At 33.8% G+C, this 19,303-nt stretch overlaps 1 protein-coding gene across 3 annotated transcripts in view; it reads right to left on the minus strand.

Annotated features, from left to right (window-relative positions):
• LOC123531845 (5-hydroxytryptamine receptor 1D-like) overlaps positions 1-19,303 on the minus strand; it is a 241,177-nt gene that overhangs the window by 30,587 nt on the left and 191,287 nt on the right. For all 3 annotated transcript variants that reach the window (XM_053517050.1, XM_053517048.1, XM_053517051.1), the window contains 2 exons: positions 3,847-3,949; positions 637-739 (listed from right to left, as the gene is read on the minus strand). The gene's annotated coding sequence lies outside the window, so the exon portion shown is untranslated. The remainder of the gene's footprint in view (positions 1-636; positions 740-3,846; positions 3,950-19,303) is intronic.

The following is a 19,303-nucleotide window of genomic DNA, read 5'->3' on the forward strand; positions in this document are numbered from 1 at the left end:
ATAACAAGGTGAAATACTTACAAATGTCATTTTTGTGGCAATAAACACCATATCATACTGGCTCCAGCTGATTATATGCTATTTGCCGTAATTACACTGTACTTTTGTTAAGAATTATCGAATTTAATATGTTGGCATGTTTGTCTCACGGATCAAGAACAATATTCTCGTATTCATAGGTCTGGCAATGTGTTAACACCTATCATGACAATGTTTTAACACCTGTCATAGGCAGTTTGAATCTATGAAAATACCCCGTACGTTTTGTTAAATAATCTCTTGTAAACATTTCAGGAATTTCGTTTTATAAGTCCAAAATGATTTATTTCCATTAACAAACATTTAAAAACAGTAACGGGAAAATTGAAGACAATATCACTCGCATTCATTTCTGACCATAAAACCAAACGGTTGAAATTTTGACAGTTTTTTTTATTTTCTAGGACACAGAAAATAAGTTCAGTTCATTTAATCAAAGAGTCATCAAATAACCCAGCGCATAAAAACAAGAGCATGGAGACGATTAATACCCATTTTATCCAATTGTCGAAATAATAATCCGTTTCACAACACGAGATGTGCAACAAACTTTCGAAATTTAAAGTAAAAAAGGCACATGAAATTTTGTGCGCTTACCTTAAAATATTGTTAAAATGATGTTTTATTTTAATGTTCCAGTAGCCAATTATTCTTGGATTGATACTGTATACAGCTAACGTGATTTCCTTCGCACTGAAGTCTGAAATGAACATGAACATATCAAAACTATATCAGAAAAATTTGGACAATATACGGTCTGCAAGCTTTAATGGTGGTGGAAAGTCCAAGTTGCTCTTAGAACATTGTTTTATCCACGGACGGGCATGCAGATATCAGTTGGTTTGCACAGTAAATATGAATGCAATATTTTACATATTTACTGTATTACTTAATGTTATTATAAAATAATGGAAATATATAGGCTAAACGACACAGATAGCCCACCACTTGCAATTTTACCAATATCTTACAAACTGATGAAAGAACTTTTTAAATTATGTTAAAGTTATTTCAAGATGTAAATACCTAACAAAATTTCAAAAAATAAAATAAAATAAACTTAAATGGAATTCATCTTATTACCACGTCCTTTCTTTTTTTTAAAAAAAGTCACAAAATATGCAAAACATTTATGTTGTAAGGAAATATTTCCATTATTTCCAGTAGGACCAACAGAAATGTTGATGTTCTTTTTCGAAAGGACAGCCAACGACTTTGTTCCCATGTTTTAGTTTTGTCTACAAAAAGTTTTCACCAAGTTTGTAAATTCTTAGCATTTTACATACATGTATTTATGGTTATTTTCATAAAAAATGTGAACTCAAAATATATATATATAAATATTATATATAAAACATCTATATATATATTGAATCGGTGGCCGTTTTCATTTTCTGTAATGTATCTGCACACCCATTGTATATTTTTAAATTAGTAGATTACTTCTAATCATATCATCATCGCTAGTTCCAGCGTATTGTAGACATGCATATATGAATGATTATTGTTAATAATGAATTAACTGTCCATCTGATTTGACTCCCTGCCAATTTGTCATGTCAAATTCACAAGACGAATGAACCTAAGGATAATTTTTCCTATGTGATTTAATATTAAATTTTATGCTTTTTAAACTAATAACCGTTGTAAGTAAATGACCTTTAATGAGTTACTTGTACTTGTAATTCATAGCTTTGTACCGCAAATTCGATTATAATATGTCAGACATTGTCATATTAATTTGTTGTTCTTCATCACCGAATACTTATGTCTTTTTAATTATTTTCTAGAAATGTAAGATTAATTTGGTCACATGGGAGTGGCAGAGTTTTGCAAAAAAAGCATATGAACAAAAATAATGAAACGCAAATGTATAAACTATGAACCATGTGTTTTTCAATTAAAGTCGCTGACATTCAAGTCCTAAGCGCTTGAACACAATAAAGTGAGTCGTTAGTTCGACACATAACATTTAATTAATTTAATAAATGACTTGAATACAAATACGACCGTGCGTGAAGTTTGTAAATAAATTAATTGAAAACGTTACGAAACAAAAGCAAGAAAACCCGAGATAATTGTTCCAATTTCCTGTCCATACTATATTTTGATAGAGGTCGTTACGATTTGGTGGAAATCAAAACAGACAGGCCCTTTGATTATTACCATGATTACAGTGTCAAAGATAATAAATTTATTTTCATGCAACCTGCACGTAGCCAGATACTCCAATAAATCTAATACTAAGTCAGTTACGGGTCGACCGTCAAAACTAGGACCTCAGCGAATAACAGGGCATACACCATTTTGATATGATTTATTCTCAATAGCACTCTGCACAAGGATCGCACTTAAACTACTAAAATAGAGTCGAAGTCTAGAGAATGATAAAAGGAAAAGATAATAAAAAGGACTGACATACATCTTCAACGATAGTGTAATAGAATTATTTGACATGTAATAGGAAAACAATTTTTAATTTTGCAACAATATTGTGCGAAATGTAACTAACCATTTCCTGTTTTCAAAACATTATCAATAGCAAGACCGCTTAGTGAATTATTATTTCAATTACTTGAATGTTGTAACTGACATTATATCTTTTCCCTATTACCATGTATAACGATTTCTAAGTATACAAAGAGCACTCTTGAGAATTATAGTTGTTTGTACATTTATTTGAAGCTATGTGATAAGCCATTACACTTTATGCATTATGATATCAAAATTATGCCATTCTAAACGCTAGTTGTAATAATTAAGCTTAGAAATTATATATATATAACTTTCTTCAGGTTTTAATATTTTATCATGTTTTAGAGAAAAGTGTGAATAAAAAAATAATAAATTATAAATCATACACAAAGGTCATATGGGATCACAACAAGCCAAACGCACCAACCCTGTAGCACAAGCTAAATGGTTATTCAATTATACAGACGCAATGAATGGACACAATGAACAAAAAGGACCAGTATGCACTAGAACATTGAGTCTTAGTATGGTGAAACTTCCAATATCAAGTTGAATTGAGTCAAACTAATGATGTTGAATTCTGCAGAAACCGCGAGTAGAATGCATGAACGGTGGCATGCATTTCCACTACCGCTGGCGAACATGTTCAATCAAACTGTCATTTTGTGTCGTGCTGGAAAACCTTTTGAATTTCCACTTCTTTGCTATCATTGGACACTCAAAAACACTAATAATTACATTGTGCTTTTACGTAAAAAATATAAGATTATATGCTATTTGCCGTAATTACACTGTACTTTTGTTAAGAATTATCGAATTTAATATGTTGGCATGTTTGTCTCACGGATTAAGAACAATATTCTCGTATTGATAGGTCTGGCAATGTGTTAACACCTATCATGACAATGTTTTAACACCTGTCATAGGCAGTTTGAATCTATGAAAATACCCCGTACTTTTTGTTAAATAATCTCTGGTAAACATTTCAGGTATTTCGTTTTATAAGTCCAAAATGATTTATTTCCATTAACAAACATTTAAAAAACAGTAACGGGAAAATTGAAGACAATATCACTCGCATTCATTTCTGACCATAAAACCAAACGGTTGAAATTTTGACAGTTTTTTTTATTTTCTAGGACGCAGAAAATAAGTTCAGTTCATCTAATCAAAGAGTCATCAAATAACCCAGCGCATAAAAACAAGAGCATAGAGACGATTAACACCCATTTTATCCAATTGTCGAAATAATAATCCGTTTCACAGCACGAGAAGTGCAACAAACTTTCGAAATTTAAAGTAAAAAAGGCACATAAAATTTTGTGCGCTTACCTTAAAATATTGTTAAAATGATGTTTTATTTTAATGTTCCAGTAGCCAATTATTCTTGGATTGATACTGTATACAGCTAACGTGATTTCCTTCGCACTGAAGTCTGAAATGAACATGAACATATCAAAACTATATCAGAACAATTTGGACAATATACGGTCTGCAAGCTTTAATGGTGGTGGAAAGTCCAAGTTGCTCTTAGAACATTGTTTTATCCACGGACGGGCATGCAGATATCAGTTGGTTTGCATACCAAATTTGAATGCAATATTTTACATATTTACTGTATTACTTAATGTAATAATAAAATAATGGAAACATATAGGCTAAACGACACAGATAGCCCACCACTTGCAATTTTACCAATATCTTACAAACTGATGAAAGAACTTTTTAAATTATGTTAAAGTTATTTCAAGATGTAAATACATCACAAAATTTCAAAAAATAAAATAAAATAACCTTAAATGGAATTCATCTTATTACCACGTCCTTTCTTTTTTTTTTAAAAAAAAGTCACAAAATATGCAAAACAGTTATGTTGTAAGGAAATATTTCCATTATTTCCAGTAGGACCAACAGAAATGTTGATGTTCTTTTTCGAAAGGCTGCCAACGACTTTGATCCCATGTTTTTAGTTTTGTCTACAAAAAGTTTTCACCAAGTTTGTAAATTCTTAGCATTTTACATACATGTAAAGTGAACTCAGTATATATATATATATATATATAAATATTATATATAAAACATCTATATATATATTGAATCGGTGGCCGTTTTCATTTTCTGTAATGTATCTGCACACCCATTGTATATTTTTAAATTAGTAGATTACTTCTAATCATATCATCATCGCTAGTTCCAGCGTATTGTAGACATGCATATATGAATGATTATTGTTAATAATGAATTAACTGCCCATCTGGTTTGACTCCCTGCCAATTTGTCATGTCAAATTCACAAGACGAATGAACCTAAGGATAATTTTTCCTATGTGATTTAATATTAAATTTTATGCTTTTTAAACTAATAACCGTTGTAAGTAAATGACCTTAAATGAGTTACTTGTACTTGTAATTCATAGCTTTGTACCGCAAATTCGATTATAATATGTCAGACATTGTCATATTAATTTGTTGTTCTTCATCACCGAATACTTATGTCTTTTTAATTATTTTCTAGAAATGTAAGATTAATTTGGTCACATGGGAGTGGCAGAGTTTTGCAAAATATGCATATGAACAAAAATAATGAAACGCAAATGTATAAACTATGAACCATGTGTTTTTCAATTAAAGTCGCTGACATTCAAGTCCTAAGCGCTTGAACACAACAAAGTGAGTCGTTAGTTCGACACATAACATTTAATTAATTTAATAAATGACTTGAATACAAATACGACCGTGCGTGAAGTTTGTAAATAAATTAATTGAAAACGTTACGAAACAAAAGCAAGAAAACCCGAGATAATTGTTCCAATTTCCTGTCCATACTATATTTTGATAGAGGTCGTTACAATTTGGTGGAAATCAAAACAGACAAGCCCTTTGATTATTACCATGATTACAGTGTCAAAGATAATAGATTTATTTTCATGCAACCTGCACGTAGCCAGATACTCCAATAAATCTAATACTAAGTCAGTTACGGGTCGACCGTCAAAACTAGGACCTCAGCGAATAACAGGGCATACACCATTTTGATATGATTTATTCTCAATAGCACTCTGCACAAGGATCGCACTTAAACTACTAAAATAGAGTCGAAGTCTAGAGAATGATAAAAGGAAAAGATAATAGAAAGGACTGACATACATCTTCAACGATAGTGTAATAGAATTATTTGACATGTAATAGGAAAACAATTTTAATTTTGCAACAATATTGTGCGAAATGTAACTAACCATTTCCTGTTTTCAAAACATTATCAATAGCAAGACCGCTTAGTGAATTATTATTTCAATTACTTGAATGTAGTAACTGACATTATATCTTTTCCCTATTACCATGTATAACGATTTCTAAGTATACAAAGAGCACTCTTGAGAATTATAGTTGTTTGTACATTTATTTGAAGCTATGTGATAAGCCATTACACTTTATGCATTATGATATCAAAATTATGCCATTCTAAACGCTAGTTGTAATAATTAAGCTTAGAAGTTATATATATATAACTTTCTTCAGGTTTTAATATTTTATCATGTTTTAGAGAAAAGTGTGAATAAAAAAATAATAAATTATAAATCATACACAAAGGTCATATGGGATCACAACAAGCCAAGCGCACCAACCCTGTAGCACAAGCTAAATGGTTATTCAATTATACAGACGCAATGAATGGACACAATGAACAAAAAGGACCAGTATGCACTAGAACATCGAGTCTTAGTATGGTGAAACTTCCAATATCAAGTTGAATTGAGTCAAACTAATGATGTTGAATTCTGCAGAAACCGCGACTAGAATGCATGAACGGTGGCATGCATTTCCACTACCGCTGGCGAACATGTTCAATCAAACTGTCATTTTGTGTCGTGCTGGAAAACCTTTTGAATTTCCACTTCTTTGCTATCATTGGACACTCAAAAACACTAATAATTACATTGTGCTTTTACGTAAAAACATGAATCGAAATGAGTTTATTTTCGTCATTGCACAACGAGTCCTCTTTTGGACATTCCAAAACACTTTTGGTAGTAAGGATGACTTCATATTATATAATGTATTTTGAAATGATCAATCGTTGATTACCCTCTGTCATAAATGATGGCTTATTCTGCTTTGAAGTTTCTACCTAATGGTATTATGTAGCCTCAAGAGCTCCCGAAGATATGATAAAAGGGAAATGCATAAAGCAAAACAGAAAAAGGCAATTACAAAGATGCCCACAGAGAGAATATAGTAACGTGACTTTGTAACAAATAACTTATAATGTGCATCTTTCACAATAAAAAAATATTAATGAAAAAGGCAAATGAATAACTGACTAAATAAAATAACTGTGTTTGTAGAGTTACATTCACAATTAAAGTGTCATAAGTTTCGGTCATTTTTTAAAACAAATATTCTTGAGATTTTAATGGTACACCATATTTAAACAGCGCTTAGGACATTTAGATATGTACATTTTTATACCTTACACACAACACTTCGCCTACTAACGTGCTAATGGAATGAAGTAAATGTTCAATTTGGCAAATATCAGTGAGGGTGTGAAATAAAGTGGTTTAATAAATTGTTCATATAAACATACATGACCGTATAAAATAGAAAGAGTCGAAACTCCACAGGTCGCTCAACACGACGAAATGAAAACACTGGATACTCGGATTTATTTAGCACAACATTTATTTCGTGCTGAAAGATCTGAATACATTATAATATGACAGACGGGTCTTTTGCGCCTGAAACTGCCACTAACTTCGAATGATAAAATCTTTTCATGAGAAGTAATAAAACGTGCAAACCCCTCACGTCGCCAGCACCGGCTCAAGCGGGGTTTCTAAAAACAAAAAAAGGTATTATACAATGAAATTGTTGACAATTGTGCTGTTTTAGACATCGATAACACGTAGAAATTATATCCGTGAAGCATGATCAATTATTCATATCTACAGAGAAACATGCAAAAATCACCCAGTTATCTAACCCAGCAAGTAACGGCTGTGTTACATGCCATGATCGTTTACTTCGAAAAGCTGAGTTTTTACTCTCCCATAATCAGGTATGATGCAATTTGTTTCAATGTATATCATTTCAACGATTTCTGACAATAATTAACAAGATTTAAATTCCGTAATAAAAAAATGGAATTTGACCACATAATATATTTATAATTGATCTATTACGTCACACCGAAAGAGTTTATGTCATATGTCAAATTTCTAGGTATTTATGGTGTTGAAGATCACTTAGGCATTTCAGGCATCTGACAGCACGGGCAGGCACACAGGGCAAGTGATATGAAATGTCTATGAAATTACGCTGTAGAAGTGACCAAAACTTATTCAATCTACCTGAATTACTATTCAAAACAATGAGCAGTACGACATTGCTATAAGATTGTCAACAATCATGATAATGGGGTTCTTAGTAAGCCTTAATTTAATTTCTCAACGTGGTCCTTTTTACATACTACGGACACTCGCCATCTAATTTAGTGTTACTGCAGCTCTTTATATGTATGCCACAAATATAAGCGGAGAGCTTACAAGCCAGCCGAGATTGCAGACTAAGCTGAACTGTAAAGTATTATTTAATTGCAATAGCTGAACTGTTACCAGTATATTAGCAATTATGCTAACGAATTTAAACAATATGAAAGCTTAGACCAACAGGTAACAGATGTATTTTTGTAATATGCGTATGTTGCTGGATCGGTTTCATTAAGATAATTAATTAAACGTTTATTTATTTGGACAATGTGATAATTATCTGACTTAATTTGCACAGGATATTGACAGGAACAGACGCGTTATTTAATTATGTCATGTTTGCTCTTGTAATTTAGTACTACATTTGATTAATCGTTCTCTAAAAATATTAGTACTTTAACCAAAATCAAATTAATTTACGAATGTTTCGCAACAAATGTTATAGTGGTTGATAAAAAATGACAAATGAACTGCTCACACGTTCAAGTTAATTTCTCAACGCTTTTCTTAATTTGGCTTCAATACGTAGTAAAAGGCAATGTAATTCAAATCCAAATGTAGTAAACAGATTGACTTTCCTCCAGAATAGATATATGACTGTTGTTTGCATCATAACTGTATGGTAAACATTAAATGACCTTTCTGGGGTGGTTATTTTAGTTCATGTATGTTTGTTTTATTTCGAATCCCGTACTGTGTGTTTCATCCTTAGATTAATGAACGTTTCAGATAAATAAACTACTGTATACTTGGTGACATTCACGAGAGGTTTATTGTCATTGATATTCGCTACTCGCGAATTTGAAATATTTGTGAATAGTTTGTTTGTTGGTTTTGGATTTAACGCCATTTATCAACAGTATTTCAGTTATGTAACGGCGGGCAGTTAACCTAACCAGACTGTTCTTTGATTCTGTACCAGTACAAACCTGTTTTCCCAAAGTAACTGCCAACTTCCACACACGAGTCAGAGGTAGAAGACGAACGATTTCAGACACAACGTCTTTTATCAAATCGTCACAGAGAACATACGACCCGTCTGAGGATTTGACTCACGGCCCGGCAATCCGTAGATCTCTGCACTCTTCCTATTGATCTAGGCAGGCGGGTGCAAAGTAATCTGCATCATGTCCTACAACCAATGCACACACATTTCGCGAAATAAATTTTAAGGTAGTTTAACGCGAAGAAACTGTGTAATATCATCCATCCGGAAGACAGAGAACTGTGCCTAGTAGCTGTTGGACGGGTACCATCAATGTTGTAGAGAACCTAATCAATTTGGTGTATTAGGAACGATTGTCTTTCTTTTGATCGGTTATAATGAGTTGATAGGTTCTAATGTAAAATTATTTAAAATGACAAAATAAAACTAGCAGCTACATAAGGTCTCAAATTTACATTAAGTGAACTGTGAAAATTTGAGTATATGGGCCTATACATGTTATCTGGCCATATGAATCTACAACTGTGATACGTTTGTGGATATTTTCTATTAGCTAAAATGTCATCAAAAGAAAAGAAGCCCATTGCGATAATTGACTAATACTTTTAATGTGGCTTCACAGAAAATCTGACACAAACTTTTTTAACTGGCTAAATTTCTTTTGGTTACACAGTTGTTTTGAAAAAAAGAAAAGAAAATTATTTCATTCAAATGTGCAGAGCTTCATTTACATGGCGAATTATTCTGCTAACAACAAAATCACAACCACAAGATAATACCCGAATATTGCGTATTGTGCCAGCTTTTCGATCCATCCTTCACTTTTGAAGCCGTTTCCATGTCAGATCTTTGTAGTCGTTTGAGCCTGTATTCAGTTTTTCTAAATTAATGTAACCAATTCCTTATTATTTAATTTACTTTCCTCGTGTTATTAGATCCTGATTTCATTTGATGCAGCAAACTTTGTCAGATACTTCCTTTAAGTAACACATTCATTAAGATTTAATGTATGAAGTTGTACTTTTCATGTTCTAGATGCCTCTAGACAGGCCTTCTGACTGTTTTAAACAGTTTCATTCACGGCGTTTTGCCATGATATGTCAAACACGATTTGTTTTCAATATGGCTCTCTATGATTATGCAGCTATTATTTTACGCATTTTTGTATTTTCTGTATCTGTGGATTGTTCGTTTTCCAAACTTCCACCTTGTGTGTTGTGGGCTGATTCTCTGAGATTATAGATGGACAACCACGTCTTTGTTGTGGCTGTGGTCTTCAGTTATATGTGATACTTTAAGTAGCGATGTGTGGTGTTTTTAAACTTGAAGTACTTTACCAAGGGTAATTTCATAAATTTTACATTTGGAGGCCAAACACAGACCAGTTTCTTGTATATCAGGCAAATGGAAACAGGTAGTCAAAAGGGTCGGAGACGAAGTTGCATCCGCAGCTCAAGCAGCCATCTAGAGTTGTCATGTCGAAGCTCAAGAACGTCTAGAGGTCAAGAGCAGTCTACATAATTCAAGTCACGTTTACCCGTCTTCAGTGGTCAAGACACCTCGAGCAGTCCACAGAGATCCAGACTCACCGAGCAGTCACATCAAGCCTTAAAAGGAGGTCGTTTGATTAATGAAAAGGAGTCTAGACACATAGGGTTAAGCATCAAGTACCGAATCTAACTGTTCAAATACACATGCGACATCCGATGCAATAATCCATTCAAATCAAAGACAACACACAAGGGTTGCATTCAGTTGCCTTTACCGGCGTTTGCACTCGACAGAGACTGACCACTTTTACTTCATTTAGATTAAAATGAATTATCAGTCGGAACAATCATAATATTTTATCACACAATTTCGCATTATTTATACATATATAACCAGAAGCCCGAAGTGCCAGTTCACGCAGAAATAAATAACATCAAACACTCCCGCCATTTGATGTTAGTCTTTGTGAACAACATATATGCTTTGGGCAAATACACTTGTAACATAAGGCCCCAATCCATTACAGTGAGTCATCATACAACTAACATATGTTAGCATAATAAAATTCCACATATCCAGGATAAATTACTATCTACAGTACTTAAAATGATACCTGGCCACCAGACTATGATAACCAATGTTTATGATAAACTCCAAATGATCACATTAGGACTTGCAAATATTTTAAGAACTTACATCAGCTTGTAATATTAATGTAAGCATGTAAGCACAGATTTGGCGAATACAATTTATACAAAAAACAAGAGCTGTCTCCATAGGATGACACATGCTCCCGATGGCACTTTAAATGAATAGTTATGGCCGATGTTCGAGTTTAGGACCTTTGACCTACGGAGCTGGGTCTTGCGCGCGACACGTCGTCTTACTGTGTCACACATTTATGCGTAGTTATTTTAAAATCCATGCATGAATGACAAAGATATGGACCGGACACGCCCATCAATGCACTTTCATGAAAAAAGACCTTTAACATCTAAGTGTGACCTTGACCTTTGAGCTATGGACCTGGGTCTTGTGCATGACACGTCGTCTTACTGTGGTACATATTCATGCCAAGTTATTTGAAAATCCATCCATCGATGACAAAGATATGGACCGGACACGCCCATCAATGCACTATCCCTTAATGTCTAAGTGTGACCTTGACCTTTGAGTTACGGACCTGGGTCTTGGGCGCGACATGTCGTCTTACTGTGGTACACATTCATGCCAAGTTATTTGAAAATCCATCCATCGATGACAAAGATATGGACCGGATAGCCCATCAATGCACTATCCCTTAATGTCTAAGTGTGACCTTGACCTTTGGGCTACGGACCTGGGTCTTGCGCGCGACACGTCGTCTTACTGTGGTACACATTCATGCCAAGTTATTTGAAAATCCATCCATCGATGACAAAGATATGGACCGGACACGCCCATCAATGCACTATCCCTTAATGTCTAAGTGTGACCTTGACCTTTGAGCTACGGACCTGGGTCTTGCGCGTGACACATCGTCTTACTGTGGTACACATTCATGCCAAGTTATTTGAAAATCCATCCATCGATGACAAAGATATGGACCGGACACGCCCATCAATGCAATAACCTTTAATGTCTAAGTGTGACCTTGACCTTTGAGCTACGGACCTGGTTCTTGCGCGCGACACGTCGTCTTACTGTGGTACACATTCATGCCAAGTTATTTGAAAATCCATCCATCGATGACAAAGATATGGACCGGACACGAAAAATGTGGACAGACCGACAGACTGACAGACCGACAGACCGACAGACAGACGGTTCAAAAACTATATGCCTCCCTTTGGGGGCATAAAAATATGGAGACGCATCAACCTTAAAATGCTTTTATTTACAGCTGGCTTCACAGCTTAAAAGATGTATTCAAGGTCACAATGACATCACCATTAATGTACCCAAACCTCAGACCTCATCAATCTACCCCCCCCCCCCCCCCCCCCCCACTCCCGCTCGACACACACGCACCCATAATAATTGCACATAGAACACTAACTTAATGTTGGATTAGTTAACGGTAAATTGTACTTTGAACACTCATTTGACAAAAGGTAGCATCGTCATGCTGGGCCTCTTTCGAAGTACAAATTTAGTCGTACATTTTACTGAATGGCAAAGCTCTTTTTAAATAAGTTATGGTTGATTTTGTATCAGTACTGGATTTAAAACACATTTATGACCAGTTTCAACAGACGTCTCCGCAATATTAATTTCTACAACCTTCATTTGTGCAAAGTTACAAAAGATAGCGATACATTTGCTTAAGTTTTTTCTTATTTTGTTATGTTTTAATTATCCTGTTTCCTTAAAACAATTATTTACAAAGAAACGTTCGTTCCAGAATTCATACGAGTAATGGGTGAATTTTATACAATATATATATAAAAGCAACTTCAAGTATCACACAAATTGAAAAATACTGCATCGGCTGTGCAATTATATTTACATTAGGATCTATTCACGTTCGGTATAACGGATTCCACATCACGGCTAAAAGTCACCATTAATAGAAATTGGTCGGTTCAAGCATGTTGCTAAAAGCCCTTTTCATTCTGTATATTGAAATTGACAAAAATGACAAGTGTAACAATATGAGACAACTCAACCATCTAGATCAAAGACAATCGGAAGTATCATTCATCAAATTCCAATATCACATAACGGGACACATGAAACGGAACCATCGAGCTTCCGAAAACTTCACTAGAATTGCGTATTTGCTTTCAGACAAATGTAGCAATGTTATTGATGATAAAATATATGTGATAATAATTTCATTGTACTCAGGGGTAAAATAAAACATTTTCACACGCATATGAAACATTAGTAGCGTTACAACCTTGAAAACAGACAGAATATACAATGTTGTTTTACTTGTGTACACTTGACAAATAATATTTTCCAGTAACTTTGCTAATTCGTGCCAGTGATTTTAATTGCTAGTATATTGGGATACTGCATTCAAACATGTGTTAATATCCCGTTATTTTCAAAGTTGCGAAAGTTAACACAAATGGTCATTGCTTCAAGTTATTAAATGTGCATCTTTCACTGAAATAGTTAATATTCAGATACAATTTTATATGTTTTAATGTTCTCATCAATTCAATTTAACTTGACTAAATATACATGTTCAAACAAACTACGTAGCGTTACATTCAAAACTACGTGCCATGTACAACAGTCATTAGTTCAAGTAGCTTCCATTTTTTATTGAAGTACACAATTATTCTGAGCTTAGATATTAATGAATATTGTGTGTCCTATTTTACATCTAGCATACGGTACTGTTTATACACAAACATAATAACTTTATGCTTATGTGGATATAATAAAGTAATTGGTCATATTTTGAAATGTGAAGTCGAGTTGTTTAATTAATCTTAATAACAGAAAAGAGATCAATAACATTCAGTGAAACATAAGGAGTAAAATATCCAAGCGAAAAAAAAAGTGTTTCACGATTCAGCGAGTTTTAAAGCAGCATGCCTCCAGATTTGGCTAAAAAATAATCTTTCTTTCAAATTGAAGTTTGGTCATATTATAAATATTAGAATATGAATTTTTATTTCTAAAATATTTTAAAAGTTCCAAATCAAGAAAAAAAAAAGATGACCGCATCGGGAATCGAACCCCGGAACGCCGCGGCAATAAAGACATTTTCCCGAAGTCGTAACCAACAGCGTTATAGTTGAAGAAGTGAATAATAACTTCAAAATATAGATATTTATAATCCAGACAGTTTACCTGGAGTAAAAGCGTGACAAACGCTTTTCGATTTTCATCGTAAAAAGCAGTAAAACAGCAAATTCTAATGTGTTTCCGTAGCATAAAGTTTGTCAGTAATTAAGTTTTAAAGCCTTCTTAAGTAATAAAGCATTTATTTCAAGATATCTAAAAAAAATGTTTTTGTTTTCGAACGATCCGGAGGCATGCCGCTTTAAAGCAGCCTTCTCAAAGCAAACTTCTATTTTAAGTGTAGGTTTTGTTATGTGTATAATAACAAAAACAAAGTTAAAGAAATGTATAACGATGACAACAGAAACTCAAAACGGAAAACAGTTTAAAGATTATACCTGATAAAAGCGCGCAAAACATTACTCTAAAGTATCATGACAATGTAATTAACATGGCAGTGCAAATTCAACTTATCATCAACAGGTACACTGTATATCCCTAACACATCAGGCATTAGACACTAAAGGCACGCTAAGCAAAAATACATCTAAAAATCATATACGCATGTACCAGTCCTTTTGTTGCAGGCAGTAGAACAAGTCAAACAGAATTAAACTACCAACGGCTTAAACAAAAAAAAAAACAAAAAAAAAACACACACAAAAATCAATCAGTACTAAACAAGTGAACAAGGCGATCAGTAACACCTATGGGGGCTCCCCGAAATTACTGAAGCATAAGGGGCTTTTTAGTCACGGAGGTTATGTTAAGCAGAAGTATAGACATAAAGTGTTGTATTTCTTTAACACTGCACTCCCTCTCACTGATCTCTACGAATATTAAAGTATCAAGTATCTGATTTATGCCCCGGACAGGGTTTTCAAAAAGGGAGATCATTATAAGAGGGATCTCCCAGAGTTTTGGTTGTCACTGCCCTTCCTCTCACTGACCTGTATCAATATGCAAGTATGAAGTCAATACCTTACATAGTATTCAAGTTTGTTTCCAAAAAATGGAAGATAATTAAAAAAAAACACGACCACCTAGAGTTATGGTTCTATGTCATTGCACTCCTTCTAATCGACCTGTATCAATAAGTAAAGTATGAAGTCAATACCTTACATAGTATAAGAGTTATGACCCAGAGAAGGTTTTCTAAAAAGGGAGATAATTAAAAACTGGAACCTCCTCGAGGTATGATTCCGTGTCAGTGCACTTCCTTGACCTTTGAGTTAGGGGTCTCGGTACGGGATATGCACATGACACATTGTCTCATCAAGTAATATTAAACTCCCTTAATGGATGACCGAGTTACGGACCAGGAAGGACAATAACCAATTTACCTTTGACCACCGACTGTGACCTTGACCTTTGAGGTAGGGATAAGGGTGTTGGGTAAGACACTTTGTCTCATTTCGGGGAAAATTTTGTCTGTTAATATTAAAATCCCGTAATGGATCACAGAGATACTGACCATACAGGAAAAAACCCTAAAGACCTCAAAGTGTTACCTTGACCTTTAAGATGGTGGTTATATTAAAATCCCTATAAAGATTGTTAAGTTACAGACCGGACAGGAGAAAAAGGCCTGTTGCTCTTTGACCTCCAATTGTGACCTTGACATTTGAGCTAAGGTCTGGGTTTTGCACACGACACATCGCCTCATCCAGAGGAATATTTGTGCCAATCAATATTTAAATCTTGTATTGCCTGACAAATGTATGGATAGGACAGGAAGAAACCATATTAACATTTGGATGGTGCGCATGACACGTAGTCTGACAAAGGGGAACATTTATGCCAAGCAGTATTGTAATTCCTTGCTGGATGACAGAGTTCTGGACCGGACACTAAACAGACCATATACATAACTTGTTAAATACTGACTGCGAAGTGTGACCTTGAGCGTTACGCTAGGGTTCTGAAGTTGTGCACGATACATCGTATTATCATGATATACATCTTTGCCAAGCAATATTAGAATCCCTTCAAGGATTGTTTTGGTACAGACCGGACCGGAAAATAACCCTGTTGACATTTGACCTCCAAATGCAACATTGACATTTGAGCTAGGGGTCTGTGTTTTGCGCAAGACACATCGTTTCATCATATGGAACATTTGTTCTTGTTGAATGATAGTTATGGACCGAACACGAAATTGCGGACGGGCGAACGGACAGACGGGCCAAATGCCGGAATGACAGAATGACGTCAGGCAATCATATAGTCCCCGAAATGGGTTTTCAACCAGTAGGGGACTAATAAATATAATTTTGTGAAATCGGAATCTTCCATCTATTTCGTCAGACGCAAGGTAGTGCTAGACTATAAAACGATTCAACCTAAAAAAATATATTAATTCATGTATAAGATGTATTGCTTTAAAATAATTTAAACCTTTTAGAAAAGCATGGATTTCTTCAAAGAAAAACGTAGTGAAAATAGAAGTAAAACTATACTGTGACTGTGAGGATATATTTCCTTTATTAAACTATTAACTGAAAGTAGATTTAAATTGGACAAATAATTTGTAGATAAATCTTGAAAATTATTAGCAGAACAACATAAAGTAACCAATATCATATTCATAACTGCCAAACATCAGGCGAAGTTCCCCCTAAATAGACAATGATGCGTGTCCGCTATACGTTTGTTATAGCTAATTAAACGATTCATAATCGTTGTAAAGACTCAAAGCAGATGTTCTAATTAATCGAATATTTATTTTCTTTAAACATGAAATGTTTCGCCAGCATACAATCGGTCATCTAATTCTGACGAAAATAAACGGAATATTCTTAGACTAGGAAATAAAACAGAACTAGATGTACAAAATAATACATTGAAGACAATATCATTTTTAAACATAATGAGACCGCGAACTTCTAAGTTTGGTATTTACTTTTGTGTAGAGAATTTACACTCACTATATAAATGCTTATTAGAAAAGCACACTTTATCGGCTCAGAATAAAGAGTTGTTAATCCGGTAGAGTCTGCAAACGGAACACGGTTTCTAGTGACAGAAAATCCGTGTTTAGCAACATGAATTTGTACATTCATGTTTTTAGATGTCGTTATTCAGACGTCGAACAGCAACAAATGTATAAGACTAAATCACACAACCGTCATTGCCGTGTCTGTTAGATACCCTTAGAAACAACACTATTCCAGATTTGCCTCATATTCAAATAACGAAGATTTTTACATAATAGTAAATGTTGATTAAATTGATTTGTCAAATACAGTGTTCCATAGTTTTATATTCAACATTTTCGAGTCTGCAAAACATGAAAAGAAACGGTTCATAATTACGCTAACAACGAATTTTGTAATAAAAAAAAACAACAAAAAAAAATAAATAAAAATACACAAACAACACAAAGATGCAGAGTACATTTGGTTCACGTCATTATAAAAACATAAACGGAATAAGAACAATCAAATGTCTGGCAAACGTAACGATTTCAGACAATTTTAAGATATGGTCAAAGAAAGCCGAAATCCTCTTTCGTCATTTTCAAATAGAACAAAGAATGACATATGAGGATAATATACTATGCTTTCAAAAAACATTACTGGAATCGCCTAGTATGTACTTGATAGAATGTAACAGTGTCAATGCCGAGGAAACATATTACTGCACACAACGGTATTGTAAAATATTTTTGGCAGTTTTGTTAAATATCAGCTACATAAGAACAAGAAATAAACAATTCAATTAGGTTCGTATGTTTTAGGCTTCCGAGCACGCGACTATCAATTTTGCATCTATGTGCCGGTGGTTAATCAGTACACACTGAAAAAGTAATGCAGACATTCAGTATTTCATGAAGTGAAAATAATAATGTGACTTGATATTATGTATAAGCTTTATTACCACATTAAAATATCGGGAAACATATACTGTCGCGTTAACTTTCTTTTATTTGTTCTGTTTATTTCAAATGCTTGCAATAAAGCTTTGTTATAGAATATCATGATGTAGAGACAGGACATTAAATACTACACTTCTGTGTATTCTATAAAAGCTTCGTAAAGAAAGTATATCGGAATGTGAAACAAACTGTAATTATTTGAATACATTTTTTTAGTATTTCACGTTTTCAAACCATGTTGATTAATTCCATTATATATCATGGTGTCACTAAGATACCAGACGGCATTGTGCTATCAAACGCAACTTCCTTTGAAGTGTAACAAATTGCAATTCTAACGGCAACTTCTAAAAGAGAATTGATCAAAACATAAAATGATATTCAGCTAATGGAATATTAGAATTTAATTAAGGAGGAAAAAATACTAGAGCACGAAATATAAATAGTAAATGTAGCGTTCAGTCAAAAACATAGACCGTTTCAAGCTTCTATGAGGGAAAGCCTGAAATTACAGTAAGTAAACGTGGATGCTACAAATGAATTCCATTTTACAAATGGAAATCTATTTGTATTGTATCATGTTTATTAAATTGATTGAAACGAAAGCGAACTTCTGATTATAGACCTTTTTACAAAAGCTATCGTTGCTGTGCTATTTCATGGATGTTTTGATTTTAACGCGCATGCGCTCTTTAGGTGTGGCAAAAGAACGCTCAACGATAAGAAAACCTACATAAAATTATCATTATATTACGAACTCTTTTGCCACTATAAAGATTATTACAGTATATGTTTTGATTAAAGACAGTCATGTATGTTATTTAGCCTTCTTTATTCTTACTTTCGTCAAAAAAGAACAAGCATTTCCAGTCTCATTCCACACATCATAGAAACTTAAATCTTGTTCCTTACATTTAAAAATGTCATATTTTCTTTCATTTTATCTTTTTTCCACAACTTCAAATAATTTTTCTCCGACTTGAAGGACATTTACATACTTAGGGGTCGCGGCTCCATGTCACTGAAGTTGCTGTTTTAAGTAAAATACCGGAAATTATTACGTAACTATTATGCAAATGACATGATAAAACATACGTCACCTGTGGGTAATCAAGACCGTAACTTAATTTCGAGGGTGTCCCTTATTTAGAGCGGATCATAAACGTTACTGAAGCATATAAAACGGCTTTTAATGTGACATGCCTTCGGTCATCAATGCCATAATAAGAACGCACTCGCGTGGCGGAGCTGTTGTGATTCAAAAATA

The sequence above is a fragment of the Mercenaria mercenaria genome, chromosome 11 (assembly GCF_021730395.1).
Source record: "Mercenaria mercenaria strain notata chromosome 11, MADL_Memer_1, whole genome shotgun sequence".
Lineage (NCBI taxonomy): Eukaryota > Metazoa > Mollusca > Bivalvia > Venerida > Veneridae > Mercenaria > Mercenaria mercenaria.